This window comes from Pristiophorus japonicus, unplaced genomic scaffold (assembly GCF_044704955.1).
Source record: "Pristiophorus japonicus isolate sPriJap1 unplaced genomic scaffold, sPriJap1.hap1 HAP1_SCAFFOLD_288, whole genome shotgun sequence".
NCBI lineage: Eukaryota > Metazoa > Chordata > Chondrichthyes > Pristiophoridae > Pristiophorus > Pristiophorus japonicus.
The window spans coordinates 793,177-819,534 of record NW_027252646.1 but is presented as its reverse complement, the minus strand read 5'-3'; the positions used below and the strand labels follow the sequence as shown (position 1 = coordinate 819,534).

General features: G+C 60.0%; 1 non-coding gene across 1 annotated transcript; it reads left to right on the top strand.

The window, feature by feature from the left end:
• The first annotated feature begins 24,877 nt into the window (after nucleotides 1–24,877).
• Nucleotides 24,878–24,950, top strand: trnai-aau (transfer RNA isoleucine (anticodon AAU)). Its single transcript has one exon. It is a non-coding gene; the product is annotated as a tRNA-Ile (tRNA).
• The last annotated feature ends 1,408 nt before the right edge of the window (nucleotides 24,951–26,358 follow it).

Here is a 26,358-nt window from a genome sequence, read left to right as displayed (position 1 = left end):
AAAGAATCCTGGACTGATTTGGCGTGAAGATTAGAACCACTCAAACCGTATAACTGGCCCCTGTTTTAACAGAGGGTATGACATACTTTGCCATACAACCGAGACCACGCTTGTGTCATCAAGAAGGGAGAGAAACCAACGCGACCGTTGTAAACTAACTTCTCCAGCCTCGAAGTCCTGAAGTCCTGAAGGAAGAACATCACCATCGCAGCAACAACTGACCACAGCCAACGTGGTATCAATGAAAAACCACCGCGATCGACCAAACTCCAAATAAACTCCAACTGGAAGAAACCGAAGAATCGAAAGTTTCCAATCTACAATCTAAGCCCTGACTACCAACAGGTGAAAACATTACCTAAAGAGACTTTGAACCTATTTCTAACGAAGAAAACTGGGTACTTACCCCATAGATCCAAAACGTGCTTTACCGCATCAGTGGACTCAACCCAACTGAAGATTGTGCAGCTAGAAGTCTTCTCCGACGTTCGGGGTACGGCAAGCAGAACCTACACAATTCAAGGAACCCTGAAACCGGGAACTACCGCTAACTGACCAGAAAGGATTGGTAAGCATAGTCCCTGCCTGCCCTGGAGTCTAACCTAGCTAGGATTAGGTATGGGGAGGTGGGAGGTGTCATTTTACTGTACACCCCCTTTGAATGTGTAATGTATTGTTCTTTATCAGAGTGATTATAAGTTTTGACATTGTATTTTCTTGTCTTTAATAAAATCAAAGTTCTTTTGCACCAAACCAGTGACCTTTGCACTTTGTCACACCCCCCCAAATAAATCCAGAGTCTCGAACCCAAGGGAGTGGGGGCGATTCGAACCGCTCAAGTAGGTCAGAGGTGAACCTGACCCCCGGGACCACCACCACACTCTTACACTCCCGTCTCTCTCTTTTCCCTTTCCTTTCAGGTTCTCCCCCTCTCTGTCCTCCCCCTCTCTCTCTCACTCCTTCCCCCTCTCTCCCCTTAACATCTCTCTCCCCTTCTTCCCTCTCTCTCCCCTGCCCCTCTCTCTTCCTCCCTGTCTCCCCATCCCCTTTCCCTCCGACTCGCTCCTCTCCCTCTCTCTCTCCCACTCCTTCCCCTCTCTCTCCCCCCTTCCACACTCTCCCTCTCTCCATTCCCTCCCTCTTCTGCCCCACCTCCCTCTCTTCCCCACTCTCTCCCCTTCCCCTCTCTCTCGCCTTCCCCCTCTCTCTCACTCCTTCCACTCTCTCTTTTCCCTTCCCCTCTCTTTCCTGTTCCTTTCCCTGTGTTTCCTCAAACAGGTGGCTCCATAGCTCAGGGGTTAGAGCACTGGTCTCGTAAATCAGTGAGTTCAAATCTCACTGGGGCCAACTCAAAATTCGTCTCAGTATTTAAATTCAACGTCAATTAACAAGTGCTTTAATTATAAATATTAAACAGCTCTGAGACTGACCCTGAAACTGCAGGTTCTCATCTCTCTCTCTCCCCTTCCCGCTCTCTTTCTCTCCCCTCCCCCCTCTCACTCACTCTTTTCCCTTCCCCTCTCTTTCCTGCTCCTTCCCGTGTCTTTCCCAAAGCAGGTGGCTCCATAGCTCAGGGGTTAGAGAACTGGTCCAATAAACCAGGGGTCATGAGTTTAAAACTCCCAGGGGCCTCCTCAAAATTCACTGTCTATTCGGAAAAGTTTCAATCATAAATATTAACAAGAGTTTTAATGATAAATATTAAACAGCTCCAGGACCGACCATCCAACAACAGGCTTTTGTCTCTGTTACACTTTCTATCCATCCAAATCTCTCTCTGCCTTTCCCATTCGACATCTTTTTACCCCGCTCTCCCTTTCCCGCTATTTCGCTCTCCCTGTCTCTTACTCATTCCTCCCTCGCCACACCCTCTCTCCCCTCACTCTCTATCCTTTCCCGTCTCTCTCTCTCTCCCCTTCCCTCTCTCACTCCTTCCCCTCAATCTCTTCATCGCCTCCCCGCCCCTCCATCCCCTTTCCCCTGTCTCTCACTTCTTCCTACATTCTACCCGACGTAAACTAGAGGTGATCTAAAACTCGGCTGCCCCCATATCCTAACTCGCACTGAGTCCCACTCACCCATCACCCCTTGTGCTCGCTGCCCCGTGTCCTAACTCGCACCGAGTCCCACTCACCCATCACCCCCTGTGTTCGCTGCATCCCCTGTCCTAACTCGCACTGAGTCCCACTCACCCATCACCCCCTGTGCTCACTGCCCCCGTGTCCTAACTCACACCGAGTCCCGCTCACCCATCACCCCCTGTGCTCGCTGCCCCGTGTCCTAACTCGCACTGAGTCCCACTCACCCATCACCCCCTGTGCTCACTGCCCCCGTGTCCTAACTCACACCGAGTCCCGCTCACCCATCACCCCCTGTGCTCGCTGCCCCGTGTACTAACTCGCACCGAGTCCCACTCACCCATCACCCCCTGTGCTCGCTGCCCTGTGTCCTAACTCGCACCGAGTCCCACTCACCCATCACCCCTTGTGCTCGCTGCCCTGTGTCCTAACTCGCACCCAGTCCCGCTCACCCATCAACCCCTGTGCTCGCTGCCCCCGTGTCCTAACTCGCACCCAGTCCCACTCACCCATCACCCCTTGTGCTCGCTGCCCTGTGTCCTAACTCACACCGAGTCCCGCTCACCCATCACCCCCTGTGCTCACTGCCCCGTGTCCTAACTCGCACCGAGTCCCACTCACCCATCACCCCTTGTGCTCGCTGCCCTGTGTCCTAACTCGCACCCAGTCCCACTCACCCATCACCCCTTGTGCTCGCTGCCCTGTGTCCTAACTCACACCGAGTCCCACTCACCCATCACCCCTTGTGCTCGCTGCCCTGTGTCCTAACTCGCACCCAGACCCACTCACCCATCACCCCCTGTGCTCACTGCCCCGTGTCCTAACTCGCACCCAGTCCCACTCACCCATCACCCACTGTGCTCACTGCCCCCGTGTCCTAACTCGCACCCAGTCCCACTCACCCATCACCCACTGTGCTCACTGCCCCCGTGTCCTAACTCGCATCCAGTCCCACTCACCCATCACCCCCTGTGCTCACTGCCCCCGTGTCCTAACTCGCACCCAGTCCCGCTCACCCATCACCCTCTGTGCTCACTGCCCCTGTGTCCTAACTCGCACCCAGTCCCACTCACCCATCACCCCCTGTGCTCACTGACCCCGTGTCCTAACTCGCACCCAGACCCGCTCACCCATCACCCCCTGTGCTCGCTGCCCCGTGTCCTAACTCGCACCCAGTCCCACTCACCCATCACCCCCTGTGCTCACTGACCCCGTGTGCTAACTCACACCCAGTCCCACTCACCCATCACCCCCTGTGCTCACTGACCCCGTGTCCTAACTCACACCGAGTCCCACTCACCCATCACCCCCTGTGCTCACTGCCCCGTGTCCTAACTCGCACCGAGTCCCGCTCACCCATCACCCCCTGTGCTCACTGCCCCGTGTCCTAACTCACACCCAGTCCCGCTCACCCATCACCCCCTGTGCTCACTGCCCCGTGTCCTAACTCACACCCAGTCCCACTCACCCATCACCCCCTGTGCTCACTGCCCCGTGTCCTAACTCACACCCAGTCCCAGTCACCCATCACCCTCTGTGCTCGCTGCCCCGTGTCCTAACTCGCACCCAGTCCCGCTCACCCATCACCCCCTGTGCTCACTGCCCCGTGTCCTAACTCACACCCAGTCCCACTCACCCATCACCCCCTGTGCTCACTGCTCCGTGTCCTAACTCACACCCAGTCCCACTCACCCATCACCCCCTGTGCTCGTTGCCCGTGTCCTAACTCGCACCCAGTCCCGCTCACCCATCACCCCCTGTGCTCACTGCCCCGTGTCCTAACTCACACCCAGTCCCTCTCACCCATCACCCCCTGTGCTCACTGCCCCGTGTCCTAACTCACACCCAGTCCCACTCACCCATCACCCCCTGTGCTCACTGCCCCGTGTCCTAACTCGCACCGAGTCCCACTCACCCATCACCCCCTGTGCTCGCTGCCCCGTGTCCTAACTCACACCCAGTCCCACTCACCCATCACCCCCTGTGCTCACTGCCCCCGTGTCCTAACTCACACCCAGTCCCGCTCACCCATCACCCCCTGTGCTCACTGCCCTCGTGTCCTAACTCACACCGAGTCCCACTCACCCATCACCCCCTGTGCTCACTGCCCCGTGTCCTAACTCACACCCAGTCCCACTCACCCATCACCCCCTGTGCTCACTGCCCCGTGTCCTAACTCACACCCAGTCCCACTCACCCATCACCCCCTGTGCCCCGTGTCCTAACTCACACCGAGTCCCACTCACCCATCACCCCCTGTGCTCACTGCCCCGTGTCCTAACTCACACCCAGTCCCACTCACCCATCACCCCCTGTGCTCACTGCCCCGTGTCCTAACTCACACCCAGTCCCACTCACCCATCACCCCCTGTGCTCGCTGCCCGTGTCCTAACTCGCACCGAGACCCGCTCACCCATCACACCCTGTGCTCACATCCTCGTGTCCTAACTCACACCCAGTCCCACTCACCCATCACCCCCTGTGCTCACTGCCCCGTGTCCTAACTCACACCCAGTCCCACTCACCCATCACCCCCTGTGCCCCGTGTCCTAACTCACACCGAGTCCCACTCACCCATCACCCCCTGTGCTCACTGCCCCGTGTCCTAACTCACACCCAGTCCCGCTCACCCATCACCCACTGTGCTCGCTGCCCAGTGTCCTAACTCGCACCCCGTCCCACTCACCCATCACCCCCTGTGCCCGCTGACCCCGTGTCCTAACTCACACCGAGTCCCACTCACCCATCAACCCCTGTGCCCGCTGACCCCGTGTCCTAACTCACACCCAGTCCCGCTCACCCATCACCCACTGTGCTCGCTGCCCAGTGTCCTAACTCGCACCCAGTCCCGCTCACCCATCACCCCCTGTGCCCGCTGACCCCGTGTCCTAACTCACACCGAGTCCCGCTCACCCATCACCCACTGTGCTCACTGCCCCGTGTCCTAACTCACACCGAGTCCCACTCACCCATCACCCCCTGTGCCCGCTGACCCCGTGTCCTAACTCACACCGAGTCCCACTCACCCATCACCCCCTGTGCTCACTGCCCCGTGTCCTAACTCACACCCAGTCCCACTCACCCATCACCCCCTGTGCTCACTGCCCCGTGTCCTAACTCACACCCAGTCCCACTCACCCATCACCCACTATGCCCCGTGTCCTAACTCACACCGAGTCCCACTCACCCATCACCCCCTGTGCTCACTGCCCCGTGTCCTAACTCACACCCAGTACCATTCACCCATCACCCCCTGTGCTCACTGCCCCGTGTCCTAACTCACACCCAGTCCCACTCACCCATCACCCCCTGTGCTCGCTGCCCGTGTCCTAACTCGCACCCAGTCCCGCTCACCCATCACCCCCTGTGCTCACTGCCCCGTGTCCTAACTCACACCCAGTCCCACTCACCCATCACCCCCTGTGCTCGCTGCCCGTGTCCTAACTCGCACCCAGTCCCGCTCACCCATCACCCCCTGTGCTCACTGCCCCGTGTCCTAACTCACACCCAGTCCCTCTCACCCATCACCCCCTGTGCTCACTGCCCCGTGTCCTAACTCACACCCAGTCCCACTCACCCATCACCCCCTGTGCTCACTGCCCCGTGTCCTAACTCGCACCCAGTCCCACTCACCCATCACCCCCTGTGCTCACTGACCCCGTGTCCTAACTCACACCCAGTCCCTCTCACCCATCACCCCCTGTGCTCACTGCCCCGTGTCCTAACTCGCACCGAGTCCCACTCACCCATCACCCCCTGTGCTTGCTGCCCCGTGTCCTAACTCACACCCAGTCCCACTCACCCATCACCCTCTGTGCTCACTGCCCCTGTGTCCTAACTCACACCGAGTCCCACTCACCCATCACCCCCTGTGCTCACTGCCCTGTGTCCTAACTCACACCCAGTCCCACTCACCCATCACCCACTGTGCTCGCTGCCCTGTGTCCTAACTCGCACCGAGACCCGCTCACCCATCACCCCCTGTGCTCACATCCTCGTGTCCTAACTCGCACCCAGTCCCACTCACCCATCACCCACTGTGCTCACTGCCCCCGTGTCCTAACTCACACCCAGTCCCGCTCACCCATCACCCACTGTGCTCGCTGCCCAGTGTCCTAACTCGCACCCAGTCCCGCTCACCCATCACCCCCTGTGCCCGCTGACCCCGTGTCCTAACTCACACCGAGTCCCGCTCACCCATCACCCACTGTGCTCACTGCCCCGTGTCCTAACTCACACCGAGTCCCACTCACCCATCACCCCCTGTGCTCGTTGCCCGTGTCCTAACTCGCACCCAGTCCCGCTCACCCATCACCCCCTGTGCTCACTGCCCCGTGTCCTAACTCACACCCAGTCCCTCTCACCCATCACCCCCTGTGCTCACTGCCCCGTGTCCTAACTCACACCCAGTCCCACTCACCCATCACCCCCTGTGCTCACTGCCCCGTGTCCTAACTCGCACCGAGTCCCACTCACCCATCACCCCCTGTGCTCGCTGCCCCGTGTCCTAACTCACACCCAGTCCCACTCACCCATCACCCCCTGTGCTCACTGCCCCCGTGTCCTAACTCACACCCAGTCCCGCTCACCCATCACCCCCTGTGCTCACTGCCCTCGTGTCCTAACTCACACCGAGTCCCACTCACCCATCACCCCCTGTGCTCACTGCCCCGTGTCCTAACTCACACCCAGTCCCACTCACCCATCACCCCCTGTGCTCACTGCCCCCGTGTCCTAACTCACACCCAGTCCCGCTCACCCATCACCCACTGTGCTCGCTGCCCAGTGTCCTAACTCGCACCCCGTCCCACTCACCCATCACCCCCTGTGCCCGCTGACCCCGTGTCCTAACTCACACCGAGTCCCACTCACCCATCAACCCCTGTGCCCGCTGACCCCGTGTCCTAACTCACACCCAGTCCCGCTCACCCATCACCCACTGTGCTCGCTGCCCAGTGTCCTAACTCGCACCCAGTCCCGCTCACCCATCACCCCCTGTGCCCGCTGACCCCGTGTCCTAACTCAGACCGAGTCCCGCTCACCCATCACCCACTGTGCTCACTGCCCCGTGTCCTAACTCACACCGAGTCCCACTCACCCATCACCCCCTGTGCCCGCTGACCCCGTGTCCTAACTCACACCGAGTCCCACTCACCCATCACCCACTGTGCTCACTGCCCCGTGTCCTAACTCACACCCAGTCCCACTCACCCATCACCCCCTGTGCTCACTGCCCCGTGTCCTAACTCACACCCAGTCCCACTCACCCATCACCCACTGTGCCCCGTGTCCTAACTCACACCGAGTCCCACTCACCCATCACCCCCTGTGCTCACTGCCCCGTGTCCTAACTCACACCCAGTACCATTCACCCATCACCCCCTGTGCTCACTGCCCCGTGTCCTAACTCACACCCAGTCCCACTCACCCATCACCCCCTGTGCTCGCTGCCCGTGTCCTAACTCGCACCCAGTCCCGCTCACCCATCACCCCCTGTGCTCACTGCCCCGTGTCCTAACTCACACCCAGTCCCACTCACCCATCACCCCCTGTGCTCGCTGCCCGTGTCCTAACTCGCACCCAGTCCCGCTCACCCATCACCCCCTGTGCTCACTGCCCCGTGTCCTAACTCACACCCAGTCCCTCTCACCCATCACCCCCTGTGCTCACTGCCCCGTGTCCTAACTCACACCCAGTCCCACTCACCCATCACCCCCTGTGCTCACTGCCCCGTGTCCTAACTCGCACCCAGTCCCACTCACCCATCACCCCCTGTGCTCACTGACCCCGTGTCCTAACTCACACCCAGTCCCTCTCACCCATCACCCCCTGTGCTCACTGCCCCGTGTCCTAACTCGCACCGAGTCCCACTCACCCATCACCCCCTGTGCTCGCTGCCCCGTGTCCTAACTCACACCCAGTCCCACTCACCCATCACCCTCTGTGCTCACTGCCCCTGTGTCCTAACTCACACCGAGTCCCACTCACCCATCACCCCCTGTGCTCACTGCCCTGTGTCCTAACTCACACCCAGTCCCACTCACCCATCACCCACTGTGCTCGCTGCCCTGTGTCCTAACTCGCACCGAGACCCGCTCACCCATCACCCCCTGTGCTCACATCCTCGTGTCCTAACTCGCACCCAGTCCCACTCACCCATCACCCACTGTGCTCACTGCCCCCGTGTCCTAACTCACACCCAGTCCCGCTCACCCATCACCCACTGTGCTCGCTGCCCAGTGTCCTAACTCGCACCCAGTCCCGCTCACCCATCACCCCCTGTGCCCGCTGACCCCGTGTCCTAACTCACACCGAGTCCCGCTCACCCATCACCCACTGTGCTCACTGCCCCGTGTCCTAACTCACACCGAGTCCCACTCACCCATCACCCCCTGTGCCCGCTGACCCCGTGTCCTAACTCACACCAAGTCCCGCTCACCCATCACCCTCTGTGCTCACTGCCCCCATGTCCTAACTCGCACCCAGTCCCACTCACCCATCACCCACTGTGCTCACTGCCCCGTGTCCTAACTCGCATCCAGTCCCGCTCACCCATCACCCTCTGTGCTCACTGCCCCTGTGTCCTAACTCACACCGAGTCCCACTCACCCATCACCCCCTGTGCTCACTGCCCCCGTGTCCTAACTCGCACCCAATCCCGCTCACCCATCACCCCCTGTGCTCACTGCCCCCGTGTCCTAACTCGCACCCAATCCCGCTCACCCATCACCCCCTGTGCTCCCTGCCCTGTGTCCTAACTCACACCCAGTCCCACTCACCCATCACCCACTGTGCTCGCTGCCCCGTGTCCTAACTCGCACCGAGACCCGCACATCCATCACCCCCTGTGCTCACATCCTCGTGTCGTAACTCGCACCCAGTCCCGCTCACCCATCACCCCCTGTGCTCACTGCCCCCGTGTCCTAACTCACACCCAGTCCCGCTCACCCATCACCCACTGTGCTCGCTGCCCAGTGTCCTAACTCGCACCCAGTCCCACTCACCCATCACCCCCTGTGCCCGCTGACCCCGTGTCCTAACTCACACCGAGTCCCACTCACCCATCACCCCCTGTGCCCGCTGACCCCGTGTCCTAACTCACACCCAGTCCAGCTCACCCATCACCCACTGTGCTCGCTGCCCAGTGTCCTAACTCGCACCCAGTCCCACTCACCCATCACCCACTGTGCTCACTGCCCCCGTGTCCTAACTCGCATCCAGTCCCGCTCACCCATCACCCTCTGTGCTCACTGCCCCTGTGTCCTAACTCACACCGAGTCCCACTCACCCATCACCCCCTGTGCTCACTGCCCCCGTGTCCTAACTCGCACCCAATCCCGCTCACCCATCACCCCTGTGCTCACTGCCCCCGTGTCCTAACTCGCACCCAGTCCCGCTCACCCATCACCCTCTGTGCTCACTGCCCCTGTGTCTTAACTCACACCGAGTCCCACTCACCCATCACCCCCTGTGCTCACTGCCCTGTGTCCTAACTCACACCCAGTCCCACTCACCCATCACCCCCTGTGCTCACTGCCCCCGTGTCCTAACTCACACCCAGTCCCGCTCACCCATCACCCACTGTGCTCGCTGCCCAGTGTCCTAACTCGCACCCAGTCCCACTCACCCATCACCCCCTGTGCCCGCTGACCCCGTGTCCTAACTCACACCGAGTCCCACTCACCCATCACCCCCTGTGCCCGCTGACCTCGTGTCCTAACTCACACCCAGTCCCGCTCACCCATCACCCACTGTGCTCGCTGCCCAGTGTCCTAACTCGCACCCAGTCCCGCTCACCCATCACCCCCTGTGCCCGCTGACCCCGTGTCCTAACTCACACCGAGTCCCGCTCACCCATCACCCACTGTGCTCACTGCCCCGTGTCCTAACTCACACCGAGTCCCACTCACCCATCACCCCCTGTGCCCGCTGACCCCGTGTCCTAACTCACACCGAGTCCCACTCACCCATCACCCCCTGTGCTCACTGTCCCGTGTCCTAACTCACACCCAGTCCCACTCACCCATCACCCCCTGTGCTCACTGCCCCGTGTCCTAACTCGCACCGAGTCCCACTCACCCATCACCCCCTGTGGTCGCTGCCCCGTGTCCTAACTCACACCCAGTCCCACTCACCCATCACCCCCTGTGCTCGCTGCCCCGTGTCCTAACTCGCACCCAGTCCCACTCACCCATCACCCCCTGTGCTCACTGACCCCGTGTCCTAACTCACACCCAGTCCCACTCACCCATCACCCCCTGTGCTCACTGCCCCGTGTCCTAACTCGCACCCAGTCCCGCTCACCCATCACCCCCTGTGCTCACTGCCCCGTGTCCTAACTCGCACCCAGTCCCGCTCACCCATCACCCCCTGTGCTCACTGCCCCGTGTCCTAACTCACACCCAGTCCCACTCACCCATCACCCCCTGTGCTCACTGCCCCGTGTCCTAACTCACACCCAGTCCCACTCACCCATCACCCCCTGTGCTCGCTGCCCGTGTCCTAACTCGCACCCAGTCCCGCTCACCCATCACCCCCTGTGCTCACTGCCCCGTGTCCTAACTCACACCCAGTCCCACTCACCCATCACCCCTTGTGCTCACTGCCCCGTGTCCTAACTCACACCCAGTCCCACTCACCCATCACCCTCTGTGCTCACTGCCCCCATGTCCTAACTCGCACCCAGTCCCACTCACCCATCACCCACTGTGCTCACTGCCCCCGTGTCCTAACTCGCATCCAGTCCCGCTCACCCATCACCCTCTGTGCTCACTGCCCCTGTGTCCTAACTCACACCGAGTCCCACTCACCCATCACCCCCTGTGCTCACTGCCCCCGTGTCCTAACTCGCACCCAATCCCGCTCACCCATCACCCCCTGTGCTCACTGCCCCCGTGTCCTAACTCGCACCCAATCCCGCTCACCCATCACCCCCTGTGCTCACTGCCCTGTGTCCTAACTCACACCCAGTCCCACTCACCCATCACCCATTGTGCTCGCTGCCCAGTGTCCTAACTCGCACCGAGACCCGCTCACCCATCACCCCCTGTGCCCGCTGACCCCGTGTCCTAACTCGCACCCAGTCCCACTCACCCATCACCCCCTGTGTCCGCTGACCCCGTGTCCTAACTCACACCGAGTCCCGCTCACCTATCACCCTCTGTGCTCACTGCCCCCGTGTCCTAACTCGCACCCAGTCCCACTCACCCATCACCCACTGTGCTCACTGCCCCCGTGTCCTAACTCGCATCCAGTCCCACTCACCCATCACCCCCTGTGCTCACTGCCCCCGTGTCCTAACTCGTACCCAGTCCCACTCACCCATCACCCACTGTGCTCACTGCCCCTGTGTCCTAACTCGCACCGAGTCCCACTCACCCATCACCCCCTGTGCTCACTGCCCTGTGTCCTAACTCACACCCAGTCCCACTCACCCATCACCCACTGTGCTCGCTGCCCTGTGTCCTAACTCGCACCGAGACCCGCTCACCCATCACACCCTGTGCTCACATCCTCGTGTCCTAACTCGCACCCAGTCCCACTCACCCATCACCCCTGTGCTCACTGCCCCCGTGTCCTAACTCACACCCAGTCCCGCTCACCCATCACCCACTGTGCTCGCTGCCCAGTGTCCTAACTCGCACCCCGTCCCACTCACCCATCACCCCCTGTGCCCGCTGACCCCGTGTCCTAACTCACACCGAGTCCCACTCACCCATCACCCCCTGTGCCCGCTGACCCCGTGTCCTAACTCACACCCAGTCCCGCTCACCCATCACCCACTGTGCTCGCTGCCCAGTGTCCTAACTCGCACCCAGTCCCGCTCACCCATCACCCCCTGTGCCCGCTGACCCCGTGTCCTAACTCACACCGAGTCCCGCTCACCCATCACCCACTGTGCTCACTGCCCCGTGTCCTAAATCACACCGAGTCCCACTCACCCATCACCCCCTGTGCCCGCTGACCCCGTGTCCTAACTCACACCGAGTCCCACTCACCCATCACCCCCTGTGCTCACTGCCCCGTGTCCTAACTCACACCCAGTCCCACTCACCCATCACCCCCTGTGCTCACTGCCCCGTGTCCTAACTCACACCCAGTCCCACTCACCCATCACCCACTGTGCCCCGTGTCCTAACTCACACCGAGTCCCACTCACCCATCACCCCCTGTGCTCACTGCCCCGTGTCCTAACTCACACCCAGTACCACTCACCCATCACCCCCTGTGCTCACTGCCCCGTGTCCTAACTCACACCCAGTCCCACTCACCCATCACCCCCTGTGCTCGCTGCCCTTGTCCTAACTCGCACCCAGTCCCGCTCACCCATCACCCCCTGTGCTCACTGCCCCGTGTCCTAACTCACACCCAGTCCCACTCACCCATCACCCCCTGTGCTCACTGCCCCGTGTCCTAACTCACACCCAGTCCCACTCACCCATCACCCCCTGTGCTCGCTGCCCGTGTCCTAACTCGCACCCAGTCCCGCTCACCCATCACCCCCTGTGCTCACTGCCCCGTGTCCTAACTCACACCCAGTCCCTCTCACCCATCACCCCCTGTGCTCACTGCCACGTGTCCTAACTCACACCCAGTCCCACTCACCCATCACCCCCTGTGCTCACTGCCCCGTGTCCTAACTCGCACCCAGTCCCACTCACCCATCACCCCCTGTGCTCACTGACCCCGTGTCCTAACTCACACCCAGTCCCTCTCACCCATCACCCCCTGTGCTCACTGCCCCGTGTCCTAACTCGCACCGAGTCCCACTCACCCATCACCCCCTGTGCTCGCTGCCCCGTGTCCTAACTCACACCCAGTCCCACTCACCCATCACCCTCTGTGCTCACTGCCCCTGTGTCCTAACTCACACCGAGTCCCACTCACCCATCACCCCCTGTGCTCACTGCCCTGTGTCCTAACTCACACCCAGTCCCACTCACCCATCACCCACTGTGCTCGCTGCCCTGTGTCCTAACTCGCACCGAGACCCGCTCACCCATCACCCCCTGTGCTCACATCCTCGTGTCCTAACTCGCACCCAGTCCCACTCACCCATCACCCACTGTGCTCACTGCCCCCGTGTCCTAACTCACACCCAGTCCCGCTCACCCATCACCCACTGTGCTCGCTGCCCAGTGTCCTAACTCGCACCCCGTCCCACTCACCCATCACCCCCTGTGCCCCCTGACCCCGTGTCCTAACTCACACCGAGTCCCACTCACCCATCACCCCCTGTGCCCGCTGACCCCGTGTCCTAACTCACACCCAGTCCCGCTCACCCATCACCCACTGTGCTCGCTGCCCAGTGTCCTAACTCGCACCCAGTCCCGCTCACCCATCACCCCCTGTGCCCGCTGACCCCGTGTCCTAACTCACACCGAGTCCCGCTCACCCATCACCCACTGTGCTCACTGCCCCGTGTCCTAACTCACAACGAGTCCCACTCACCCATCACCCCCTGTGCCCGCTGACCCCGTGTCCTAACTCACACCAAGTCCCGCTCACCCATCACCCTCTGTGCTCACTGCCCCCATGTCCTAACTCGCACCCAGTCCCACTCACCCATCACCCACTGTGCTCACTGCCCCCGTGTCCTAACTCGCATCCAGTCCCGCTCACCCATCACCCTCTGTGCTCACTGCCCCTGTGTCCTAACTCACACCGAGTCCCACTCACCCATCACCCCCTGTGCTCACTGCCCCCGTGTCCTAACTCGCACCCAATCCCGCTCACCCATCACCCCCTGTGCTCACTGCCCTGTGTCCTAACTCACACCCAGTCCCACTCACCCATCACCCTCTGTGCTCACTGCCCCTGTGTCCTAACTCACACCGAGTCCCACTCACCCATCACCCCCTGTGCTCACTGCCCCCGTGTCCTAACTCACACCCAGTCCCACTCACCCATCACCCCCTGTGCTCACATCCTCGTGTCGTAACTCGCACCCAGTCCCACTCACCCATCACCCCCTGTGCTCACTGCCCCCGTGTCCTAACTCACACCCAGTCCCGCTCACCCATCACCCACTGTGCTCGCTGCCCAGTGTCCTAACACGCACCCAGTCCCACTCACCCATCACCCCCTGTGCCCGCTGACCCCGTGTCCTAACTCACACCGAGTCCCACTCACCCATCACCCCCTGTGCCCGCTGACCCCGTGTCCTAACTCACACCCAGTCCAGCTCACCCATCACCCACTGTGCTCGCTGCCCAGTGTCCTAACTCGCACCCAGTCCCACTCACCCATCACCCACTGTGCTCACTGCCCCCGTGTCCTAACTCGCATCCAGTCCCGCTCACCCATCACCCTCTGTGCTCACTGCCCCTGTGTCCTAACTCACACCGAGTCCCACTCACCCATCACCCCCTGTGCTCACTGCCCCCGTGTCCTAACTCGCACCCAATCCCGCTCACCCATCACCCCCTGTGCTCACTGCCCCCGTGTCCTAACTCGCACCCAGTCCCGCTCACCCATCACCCTCTGTGCTCACTGCCCCTGTGTCCTAACTCACACCGAGTCCCACTCACCCATCACCCCCTGTGCTCACTGCCCTGTGTCCTAACTCACACCCAGTCCCACTCACCCATCACCCACTGTGCTCGCTGCCCTGTGTCCTAACTCGCACCGAGACCCGCTCACCCATCACCCCCTGTGCTCACATCCTCGTGTCCTAACTCGCACCCAGTCCCACTCACCCATCACACCCTGTGCTCACTGCCCCCGTGTCCTAACTCACACCCAGTCCCGCTCACCCATCACCCACTGTGCTCGCTGCCCAGTGTCCTAACTCGCACCCAGTCCCACTCACCCATCACCCCCTGTGCCCGCTGACCCCGTGTCCTAACTCACACCGAGTCCCACTCACCCTTCACCCCCTGTGCCCGCTGACCCCGTGTCCTAACTCACACACAGTCCCGCTCACCCATCACCCACTGTGCTCACTGCCCCGTGTCCTAACTCACACCCAGTCCCACTCACCCATCACCCCCTGTGCTCACTGCCCCGTGTCCTAACTCACACCCAGTCCCACTCACCCATCACCCCCTGTGCTCGCTGCCCGTGTCCTAACTCGCACCCAGTCCCGCTCACCCATCACCCCCTGTGCTCACTGCCCCGTGTCCTAACTCACACCCAGTCCCTCTCACCCATCACCCCCTGTGCTCACTGCCCCGTGTCCTAACTCACACCCAGTCCCACTCACCCATCACCCCCTGTGCTCACTGCCCCGTGTCCTAACTCGCACCCAGTCCCACTCACCCATCACCCCCTGTGCTCACTGACCCCGTGTCCTAACTCACACCCAGTCCCTCTCACCCATCACCCCCTGTGCTCACTGCCCCGTGTCCTAACTCGCACCGAGTCCCACTCACCCATCACCCCCTGTGCTCGCTGCCCCGTGTCCTAACTCACACCCAGTCCCACTCACCCATCACCCTCTGTGCTCACTGCCCCTGTGTCCTAACTCACACCGAGTCCCACTCACCCATCACCCCCTGTGCTCACTGCCCTGTGTCCTAACTCACACCCAGTCCCACTCACCCATCACCCACTGTGCTCGCTGCCCTGTGTCCTAACTCGCACCGAGACCCGCTCACCCATCACCCCCTGTGCTCACATCCTCGTGTCCTAACTCGCACCCAGTCCCACTCACCCATCACCCACTGTGCTCACTGCCCCCGTGTCCTAACTCACACCCAGTCCCGCTCACCCATCACCCATTGTGCTCGCTGCCCAGTGTCCTAACTCGCACCCCGTCCCACTCACCCATCACCCCCTGTGCCCCCTGACCCCGTGTCCTAACTCACACCGAGTCCCACTCACCCATCACCCCCTGTGCCCGCTGACCCCGTGTCCTAACTCACACCCAGTCCCGCTCACCCATCACCCACTGTGCTCGCTGCCCAGTGTCCTAACTCGCACCCAGTCCCGCTCACCCATCACCCCCTGTGCCCGCTGACCCCGTGTCCTAACTCACACCGAGTCCCGCTCACCCATCACCCACTGTGCTCACTGCCCCGTGTCCTAACTCACACCGAGTCCCACTCACCCATCACCCCCTGTGCCCGCTGACCCCGTGTCCTAACTCACACCAAGTCCCGCTCACCCAACACCCTCTGTGCTCACTGCCCCCATGTCCTAACTCGCACCCAGTCCCACTCACCCATCACCCACTGTGCTCACTGCCCCCGTGTCCTAACTCGCATCCAGTCCCGCTCACCCATCACCCTCTGTGCTCACTGCCCCTGTGTCCTAACTCACACCGAGTCCCACTCACCCATCACCCCCTGTGCTCACTGCCCCCGTGTCCTAACTCGCACCCAATCCCGCTCACCCATCACCCCCTGTGCTCACTGCCCCCGTGTCCTAACTCGCACCCAATCCCGCTCACCCATCACACCCTGTGCTCACTGCCCTGTGTCCTAACTCACACCCAGTCCCACTCACCCATCACCCTCTGTGCTCACTGCCCCTGTGTCCTAACTCACACCGAGTCCCACTCACCCACCACCCCCTGTGCTCACTGCCCCCGTGTCCTAACTCACACCCAGTCCCACTCACCCATCACCCCCTGTGCTCACATCCTCGTGTCGTAACTCGCACCCAGTCCCACTCACCCATCACCCCCTGTGCTCACTGCCCCCGTGTCCTAACTCATACCCAGTCCCGCTCACCCATCACCCACTGTGCTCGCTGCCCAGTGTCCTAACTCGCACCCAGTCCCACTCACCCATCACCCCCTGTGCCCGCTGACCCCGTGTCCTAACTCACACCGAGTCCCACTCACCCATCACCCCCTGTGCTCACTGCCCTGTGTCCTAACTCACACCCAGTCCCACTCACCCATCACCCACTGTGCTCGCTGCCCTGTGTCCTAACTCGCACCGAGACCCGCTCACCCATCACCCCCTGTGCTCACATCCTCGTGTCCTAACTCGCACCCAGTCCCACTCACCCATCACCCACTGTGCTCACTGCCCCCGTGTCCTAACTCACACCCAGTCCCGCTCACCCATCACCCACTGTGCTCGCTGCCCAGTTTTCTAACTCGCACCCCGTCCCACTCACCCATCACCCCCTGTGCCCCCTGACCCCGTGTCCTAACTCACACCGAGTCCCACTCACCCATCACCCCCTGTGCCCGCTGACCCCGTGTCCTAACTCACACCCAGTCCCGCTCACCCATCACCCACTGTGCTCGCTGCCCAGTGTCCTAACTCGCACCCAGTCCCGCTCACCCATCACCCCCTGTGCCCGCTGACCCCGTGTCCTAACTCACACCGAGTCCCGCTCACCCATCACCCACTGTGCTCACTGCCCCGTGTCCTAACTCACACCGAGTCCCACTCACCCATCACCCCCTGTGCCCGCTGACCCCGTGTCCTAACTCACACCAAGTCCCGCTCACCAAACACCCTCTGTGCTCACTGCCCCCATGTCCTAACTCGCACCCAGTCCCACTCACCCATCACCCACTGTGCTCACTGCCCCCGTGTCCTAACTCGCATCCAGTCCCGCTCACCCATCACCCTCTGTGCTCACTGCCCCTGTGTCCTAACTCTCACCGAGTCCCACTCACCCATCACCCCCTGTGCTCACTGCCCCCGTGTCCTAACTCGCACCCAATACCGCTCACCCATCACCCGCTGTGCTCACTGCCCCCGTGTCCTAACTCGCACCCAATCCCGCTCACCCATCACCCCCTGTGCTCACTGCCCTGTGTCCTAACTCACACCCAGTCCCACTCACCCATCACCCTCTGTGCTCACTGCCCCTGTGTCCTAACTCACACCGAGTCCCACTCACCCATCACCCCCTGTGCTCACTGCCCCCGTGTCCTAACTCACACCCAGTCCCACTCACCCATCACCCCCTGTGCTCACATCCTCGTGTCGTAACTCGCACCCAGTCCCACTCACCCATCACCCCCTGTGCTCACTGCCCCCGTGTCCTAACTCACACCCAGTCCCGCTCACCCATCACCCACTGTGCTCGCTGCCCAGTGTCCTAACTCGCACCCAGTCCCACTCACCCATCACCCCCTGTGCCCGCTGACCCCGTGTCCTAACTCACACCGAGTCCCACTCACCCATCACCCCCTGTGCCCGCTGACCCCGTGTCCTAACTCACACCCAGTCCAGCTCACCCATCACCCACTGTGCTCGCTGCCCAGTGTCCTAACTCGCACCCAGTCCCACTCACCCATCACCCACTGTGCTCACTGCCCCCGTGTCCTAACTCGCATCCAGTCCCGCTCACCCATCACCCTCTGTGCTCACTGCCCCTGTGTCCTAACTCACACCGAGTCCCACTCACCCATCACCCCCTGTGCTCACTGCCCCCGTGTCCTAACTCGCACCCAATCCCGCTCACCCATCACCCCCTGTGCTCACTGCCCCCGTGTCCTAACTCGCACCCAGTCCCGCTCACCCATCACCCTCTGTGCTCACTGCCCCTGTGTCCTAACTCACACCGAGTCCCACTCACCCATCACCCCCTGTGCTCACTGCCCTGTGTCCTAACTCACACCCAGTCCCACTCACCCATCACCCACTGTGCTCGCTGCCCTGTGTCCTAACTCGCACCGAGACCCGCTCACCCATCACCCCCTGTGCTCACAGCCTCGTGTCCTAACTCGCACCCAGTCCCACTCACCCATCACCCCCTGTGCTCACTGCCCCCGTGTCCTAACTCACACCCAGTCCCGCTCACCCATCACCCACTGTGCTCGCTGCCCAGTGTCCTAACTCGTACCCAGTCCCACTCACCCATCACCCCCTGTGCCCGCTGACCCCGTGTCCTAACTCACACCGAGTCCCACTCACCCATCACCCCCTGTGCCCGCTGACCCCGTGTCCTAACTCACACACAGTCCCGCTCACCCATCACCCACTGTGCTCGCTGCCCAGTGTCCTAACTCGCACCCAGTCCCGCTCACCCATCACCCCCTGTGCCCGCTGACCCCGTGTCCTAACTCACACCGAGTCCCGCTCACCCATCACCCACTGTGCTCACTGCCCCGTGTCCTAACTCACACCGAGTCCCACTCACCCATCACCCCCTGTGCCCGCTGACCCCGTGTCCTAACTCACACCGAGTCCCACTCACCCATCACCCCCTGTGCTCACTGCCCCGTGTCCTAACTCACACCCAGTCCCACTCACCCATCACCCCCTGTGCTCACTGCCCCGTGTCCTAACTCACACCCAGTCCCACTCACCCATCACCCCCTGTGCCCCGTGTCCTAACTCACACCGAGTCCCACTCACCCATCACCCCCTGTGCTCACTGCCCCGTGTCCTAACTCACACCCAGTCCCACTCACCCATCACCCCCTGTGCTCACTGCCCCGTGTCCTAACTCACACCCAGTCCCACTCACCCATCACCCCCTGTGCTCGCTGCCCGTGTCCTAACTCGCACCCAGTCCCGCTCACCCATCACCCCCTGTGCTCACTGCCCCGTGTCCTAACTCACACCCAGTCCCACTCACCCATCACCCCCTGTACTCACTGCCCCGTGTCCTAACTCACACTCAGTCCCACTCACCCATCACCCCCTGTGCTCGCTGCCCGTGTCCTAACTCGCACCCAGTCCCGCTCACCCATCACCCCCTGTGCTCACTGCCCCGTGTCGTAACTCACACCCAGTCCCTCTCACCCATCACCCCCTGTGCTCACTGCCCCGTGTCCTAACTCACACCCAGTCCCACTCACCCATCACCCCCTGTGCTCACTGCCCCGTGTCCTAACTCGCACCGAGTCCCACTCACCCATCACCCCCTGTGCTCGCTGCCCCGTGTCCTAACTCACACCCAGTCCCACTCACCCATCACCCCCTGTGCTCGATGCCCCGTGTCCTAACTCGCACCCAATCCCACTCACCCATCACCCCCTGTGCTCACTGACCCCGTGTGCTAACTCACACCCAGTCCCACTCACCCATCACCCCCTGTGCTCACTGACCCCGTGTCCTAACTCACACCGAGTCCCACTCACCCATCACCCCCTGTGCTCACTGCCCCGTGTCCTAACTCGCACCGAGGCCCGCTCACCCATCACCCCCTGTGCTCACTGCCCCGTGTCCTAACTCACACCCAGTCCCGCTCACCCTTCACCCCCTGTGCTCACTGCCCCGTGTCCTAACTCACACCCAGTCCCACTCACCCATCACCCCCTGTGCTCACTGCCCCGTGTCCTAACTCACACCCAGTCCCACTCACCCATCACCCCCTGTGCTCGCTGCCCATGTCCTAACTCGCACCCAGTCCCGCTCACCCATCACCCCCTGTGCTCACTGCCCCGTGTCCTAACTCACACCCAGTCCCACTCACCCATCACCCCCTGTGCTCACTGCCCCGTGTCCTAACTCACACCCAGTCCCACTCACCCATCACCCCCTGTGCTCGCTGCCCGTGTCCTAACTCGCACCCAGTCCCGCTCACCCATCACCCCCTGTGCTCACTGCCCCGTGTCCTAACTCACACCCAGTCCCTCTCACCCATCACCCCCTGTGCTCACTGCCCCGTGTCCTAACTCACACCCAGTCCCACTCACCCATCACCCCCTGTGCTCACTGCCCCGTTTCCTAACTCGCACCGAGTCCCACTCACCCATCACCCCCTGTGCTCGCTGCCCCGTGTCCTAACTCACACCCAGTCCCACTCACCCATCACCCCCTGTGCTCACTGCCCCCGTGTCCTAACTCACACCCAGTCCCGCTCACCCATCACCCCCTGTGCTCACTGCCCTCGTGTCCTAACTCACACCAGTCCCGCTCACCCATCACCCCCTGTGCTCACTGCCCCGTGTCCTAACTCGCACCGAGTCCCACTCACCCATCACCCCCTGTGCTCACTGACCCCGTGTCCTAACTCACACCCAGTCCCACTCACCCATCACCCACTGTGCTCACTGACCCCGTGTCCTAACTCACACCCAGTCCCACTCACCCATCACCCCCTGTGCTCACTGACCCCGTGTCCTAACTCGCACCGAGTCCCACTCACCCATCACCCCCTGTGCTCGCCGACCAACATTGGCTCTCGGTTAAGCAACACCTCGATTTCAAAATTCTTATCCTTGTTTACAAATCCCTCCTAGGCCCTCGCCCCTCCCTATCTCTGTAATCTCCTCCAGCCCCTACACCCGTCCGTATCTCTGTAACTTCCTCCAGCCCCTACACCCCTCCTTATCTCTGTAACTTTCTCCAGCACTACACCCCTCCCTATCTCTGTAACCTCCTCCAGCCCCTACACCCTCCCTATCTCTGTAACCTCCTCCAGCCCCTACACCCCTCCCTATCTCTAACCTCCTCCAGCAACTACACCCCTCGAGATGTCTGCACTCCTCTAATTCTGCCCTCCTGACCATCCCTGATTATAATCGCTCCACCATCGGTGGCCGGGCATTCTGTTGCCTGGGCCCCAAGCTCTGGAACTCCCTCCCTAAACCTCTCCACCTCTCTCCCCCTCTTTCCTCCTTCAAGACGCTCCTTAAAACCGACCTCGTCACCTGCCCTAATATCTCATTTTGTGGCTCGGTGTCAAATTTTTATCCCATAATCCTCCTGTGGAGCACCTTGGGACGTTTCACTACGTTAAAGGCGCTATATAAATATACATTATTGTTGGTGTTCCCTCTGTCTCTCCTCTTCCCCGTCTCTCTCTCACTCCTTCCCCACACTCTCCCCTTCTCTCTCTCTCACTCCATCCCCTCACTCTCCCCTTCTCTCTCTCTCACTCCTTCCCCTCACTCTTCCCTTCCCTCTCTCTCACTCCTTCCCCTCACTCTCCCCTTCCCTCTCTCTCATTCCTTCCCTCACTCTCCCCTTCCCTCTCTCTCACTCCTTCCCCTCACTCTCCCCTTCCCTCTCTCTCATTCCTTCTCCTCACTCTCCCCTTTCCTCTCTCTCACTCCTTCCCCTCACTCTCCCCTTCCCTCTCTCTCACTCCTTCCCCTCACTCTCCCCTTCCCTCTCTCTCACTCCTTCCCCTCACTCTCCCCTTCCCTCTCTCTCACTCGTTCCCCTCACTCTCCACTTCCTTCTCTCTCACTTCTTCCCTTCACTCTCCCCTTCCCGCTCTCTCACTCCTTCCCCTCACTCTCCCCTTCCCTCCCTCTCACTCCTTCCCCTCAATCTCCCCTTCCCTCTCTCTCACTCCTTCCCCTCACTCTCCCCTTCCCTCTCTCTCACTCCTTCCCCTCACTCTCCCCTTCCCTCTCTCTCACTCCTTCCCCTCACTCTCCCCTTCCCTCTCTCTCACTCCTTCCCCTCTCTCTCCCCTTCCCTCTCTCTTCCTCTAATAGAGCCCCACCTAGTGGACTACCAATGTAATAACAACTACTGACACGCTCCTCTCTCTCTCCATCTCTCTCTTTCTCTCGCTTTCACCCCTCACTCACTCCTTCCCTCTCCCTGTTCCTTTCCCCCACTTTCTCCCCTTCCCACTCTCCGCTCCTCTCTCTCTACTCACTCCTCAATCTCTCCCCTCCCTCTCTCTCTCTCTCTCTCTCCTTTCCCTTCTGACTTTCCTCTTCCCCCTCTCTAACCCCTTCCGGCTCGAGAGACAGTGAGCGACAGAGAGAAAGTGATAGAGAGACAGGGAGAGAGACTGAAAAAGAGAGAGAAACAGAGAGAGAGTGAGTGAGAGAGAGAGAGAGAGAGACAGAGAGACAAAGTGATTGAGAGACAGAGAGAGAGTGAGAAAGAAAGACAGAGAGAGAGAGACTGAGAAAAATACGCAGAGACACAGAGAGATTGAGGCAGAGAGAGAATGAGAAAGGAAGACAGAGAGAGAGAGAGAGAGACTGAGAAAGATACACAGAGACACAGAGAGACAGAGAGATTGAGGCAGAGTGTGACTGAGTTGCCTTGGGATGTTTTACTACGTGAAAGACCCGATATATCGATGTTGAGAGGCGAATATTGAAGAGACGGAGGCAGGAGTCTGGGGGATGAGACACAATCTGAGTGTTTCACTGACCACTCCTCATTCTTCAAACACACAGCACTAACTGGGGAATGACCCACAATCCAGGGCAGGTGGTTCCATAGCACAGGGGTTAGAGCACTGGTCTAGTAAACCAGGGCTCGTGGGTTCAAATCTCACTGGGGTCTACTCAAAATTAATTCAGTATTTAAATTCAGTGTCAATTAACCAGGGCTTTAATTATAAATATTAAACATCTCTGAGACTGACCCTGGAACAACAGGCTCCCCTCACAACATTCTCTCTCTCTCTCTCTGCTTTACATGTTTTACATCTTTTTTCCGCTTTCTCGCTTTTCCCGTCTCTGACATTCCCATCTCTCACCCTCTTCCATCCCCCACTCTCCCCTGCCCTCTCTTCCCTCCCCTCCCTCCTCTCTCTCTCTTTTCCCTTTTTTTTCAGATTCTCCCATTCTCCCTCTCTCTGTCCCCTCCCTCTCTTTCTCTCTCTCCCCTCCCTCTCTCCTCTTCCCTTCTCTCTCTCCCCTTCCTCTCTCGCCTTCCATCTCTTTCTCTCCCCTTCCGCTCTCTCCTATTCCCCTCTCTCATCCTTTCCTCTCTCTCTATCTCTCTCCTTCCCCCTCTCTCTGTCCCCTCCCTCTCTTTCCCCTCCCCCTCTCTCTCTCCCCTTCCGCTCTCTCTTCCTCCCTGTCTCCCATTTCCAACACTCTCTCACTCCTTCCTACCTCTCTCCCTTTCCCACTATCTCGCTTTCCCCGTCTCTCACTGTGATATATTCACAGAGCACAGCACACACAGCTCCTAACAAGGCAGGCAGCTCTCTCGGAAGCCTCCGGAAATCTGCCTGGTTCTGTTTAATTATTAACTCTGCAGTTGCAGTACACAATATGTCCACATCCACAGTGTGGAGCTACAAACATTACAAGCTTACAGACATTACACTCACTCATTCCCCTCTCTAACCCTCTCCCCTCACTGTCTCTCCTTCCCCCTCTCTCCGCTTTTCACTCTCCGCTTCCCTCTCCTTCCTCCCTCTCTTTCGTCCCCTCCCTCCCCTCCCTCCTCTCTCTCTCTCTCTTTTCCATTTCTTTTCAGGTTTCCCCCTGCTCCCACCCTCTCCTCTTCCCCTCCCGCTCTTTCACATTCCCAACTTTCTCTTTTCCCTTCCCCTCTCTTTCCCTCTCCTTCCCCACTCTTTCTCTCCCCTTCCCCTCTCTCTCTCTCACTCCTTCCCCATCACTCCTCTCAACATCTCTTTCACCTTCCCCCCACTCTCTCTCCCCTTCCCTCTCTTTCCCCTCCCCTCTCTCGCTCTCGCCTTCCCTCTCTCTCTCTCCCATTCCCCTCTCGCTCACTCCTTCCCCTCTCCCTTTTCATTTTCTCCCCTCCTCTCTCTCTCCTCTCCCTCACCTTCTCTCTCCCCTCCACAGTCTCCACTCCCCTCCATCCTCCCTTTTATTCCCTCGCTCTCGCTCTCCCCTTTCCCATCAGACTCTCCCCCTCCCAATCTCTCCCATCCCCCCTCTCACTCCCCTTCTCCCTCTCTCTCCCCTTTCCCCGCTCTACCCTCTCCCCTCGAGGGACAGAGTGAGAAGGTGAGAGACAGAAAGAAAGAGACAGAGACAGTGAGACAGAGAGAGACTGAGAGATTGGGACAGAGTGTGACTGAGTTGCCTTGGGATGTTTTACTACGTGAAAGATCCGATATATCGATGTTGAGAGGCGAATATTGAAGAGACGGAGGCAGGAGTCTGGGGGATGAGACACAATCTGAGCGTTTCACTGACCCCTCCTCATTCTTCAAACACACAGCACTAACTGGGGAATGACCCACAGCCCAGGGCAGGTGGTTCCATAGCTCTGGGGTTAGAGCACTGGTCTAATAAACCAGGGGTCGTGGGTTCAAATCTCACTGGGGCCGACTCAAAATTAGCTCAGTATTTAAATTCACTGTCAATTAACAAGGGCTTTAATTATAAATATCAAACAGCTCCAAGACTGTCCCTGCAACAACAGGGTCCCCCCTCTCTCCTCCTTCTTGTGTCTCTGACTCTCCCTTCCTCATCACGACCCGTTCTACACCTTTTTATCGCTTTCCCGTCTCTCACTCATTCCCTTCTCCCCCTTTCCCCCTCCCTCGCCTCACCCTCTCTCTCCGCTATCCACTCTCTCACCCCCTCTCTCCGCTCACTCTGTCTCTTTCGCCAACCCAGTCTCTCCACCCTCTCTCCCCTTCACCTCACCTTTTCACTCTCCACCTCCCACCCTCCCCTCCTTCCTCTCTCGCTCTCTTTTCCCTTTCTTTTCAGAGTCTCCCGTTCTCCCTCTCTCTCCCTTTCCTTTCTCTCTCCCTTGCCTCCTCCCTCTCTTGCCTTCCCATCTCTCTCCCCTTCCCCCCTCTCCCCTTCCCCTTTCTTCCCTTCCATCACTTACTCTCCCCTTCCGCTCTCATCCATTATCCTCTCTCACTCACTCCATCGCCACCCTTCCCTCTCCCTCTATTTCCCCTTCCCCCTCTCTCTCACTCCTTCCACTCTCTCTTTTCCCTTCCCCTCTCTTTCCTGCTCCTTACCCTGCGTTTCCCAAAACAAGTGGTTCCATAGCTCAGGGGTTAGAGCACTGGTCTAGTAAATCAGGGTTGTGGGTTCAAATCTCACTGGGGCATACTCAAAATTAGGTCAGTATTTAAATTCACCGTCAATTAACAAGGGCTTTAATTATAAATATTAAACTGCTCTGATACCGACCCTGGAACAACAGGTTGTCGTCTCCATTACACTTTCTCTCCATCCAAATCTCTCTCTGCCGACCCCCATTCTGCATCTTTTACCCCCTTTCCCGCTATCTCGCTTTGCCCGTCTCCCCCCTCCCTTGCCACACCCACTCTCTATCCTTTCCTGTCTCTCTCTCTCCCCCTTCCGCTCCCCACCTCTCACTCCCCTTCCCCCTGTCTCTCAATTCTTCCCACATTCTACCCAATATAAACCAGAGATGATCCAAAACTTGGCTGATCCCGTGTCCTAACTCGCATCCAGTCCCGCTCACCCATCACCCACTGTGTTCACTGCCCCGTGTCCTAACTCACACCCAGTCCCGCTCACCCATCACCCCCTGTGTTCACTGCCCCGTGTCCTAACTCGCACCAAGTCCCACTCACCCATCACCCCCTGTGCTCACTGCCCCCGTGTCCTAACTCGCACCGAGTCCCACTCACCCATCACCCACTGTGCTCACTGCCCCCGTGTCCTAACTCACACCCAGTCCTGCTCACCCATCACCCCCTGTGCTCTCTGCCCTACATTGGCTCCCGGTTAAGCAACACCTCGATT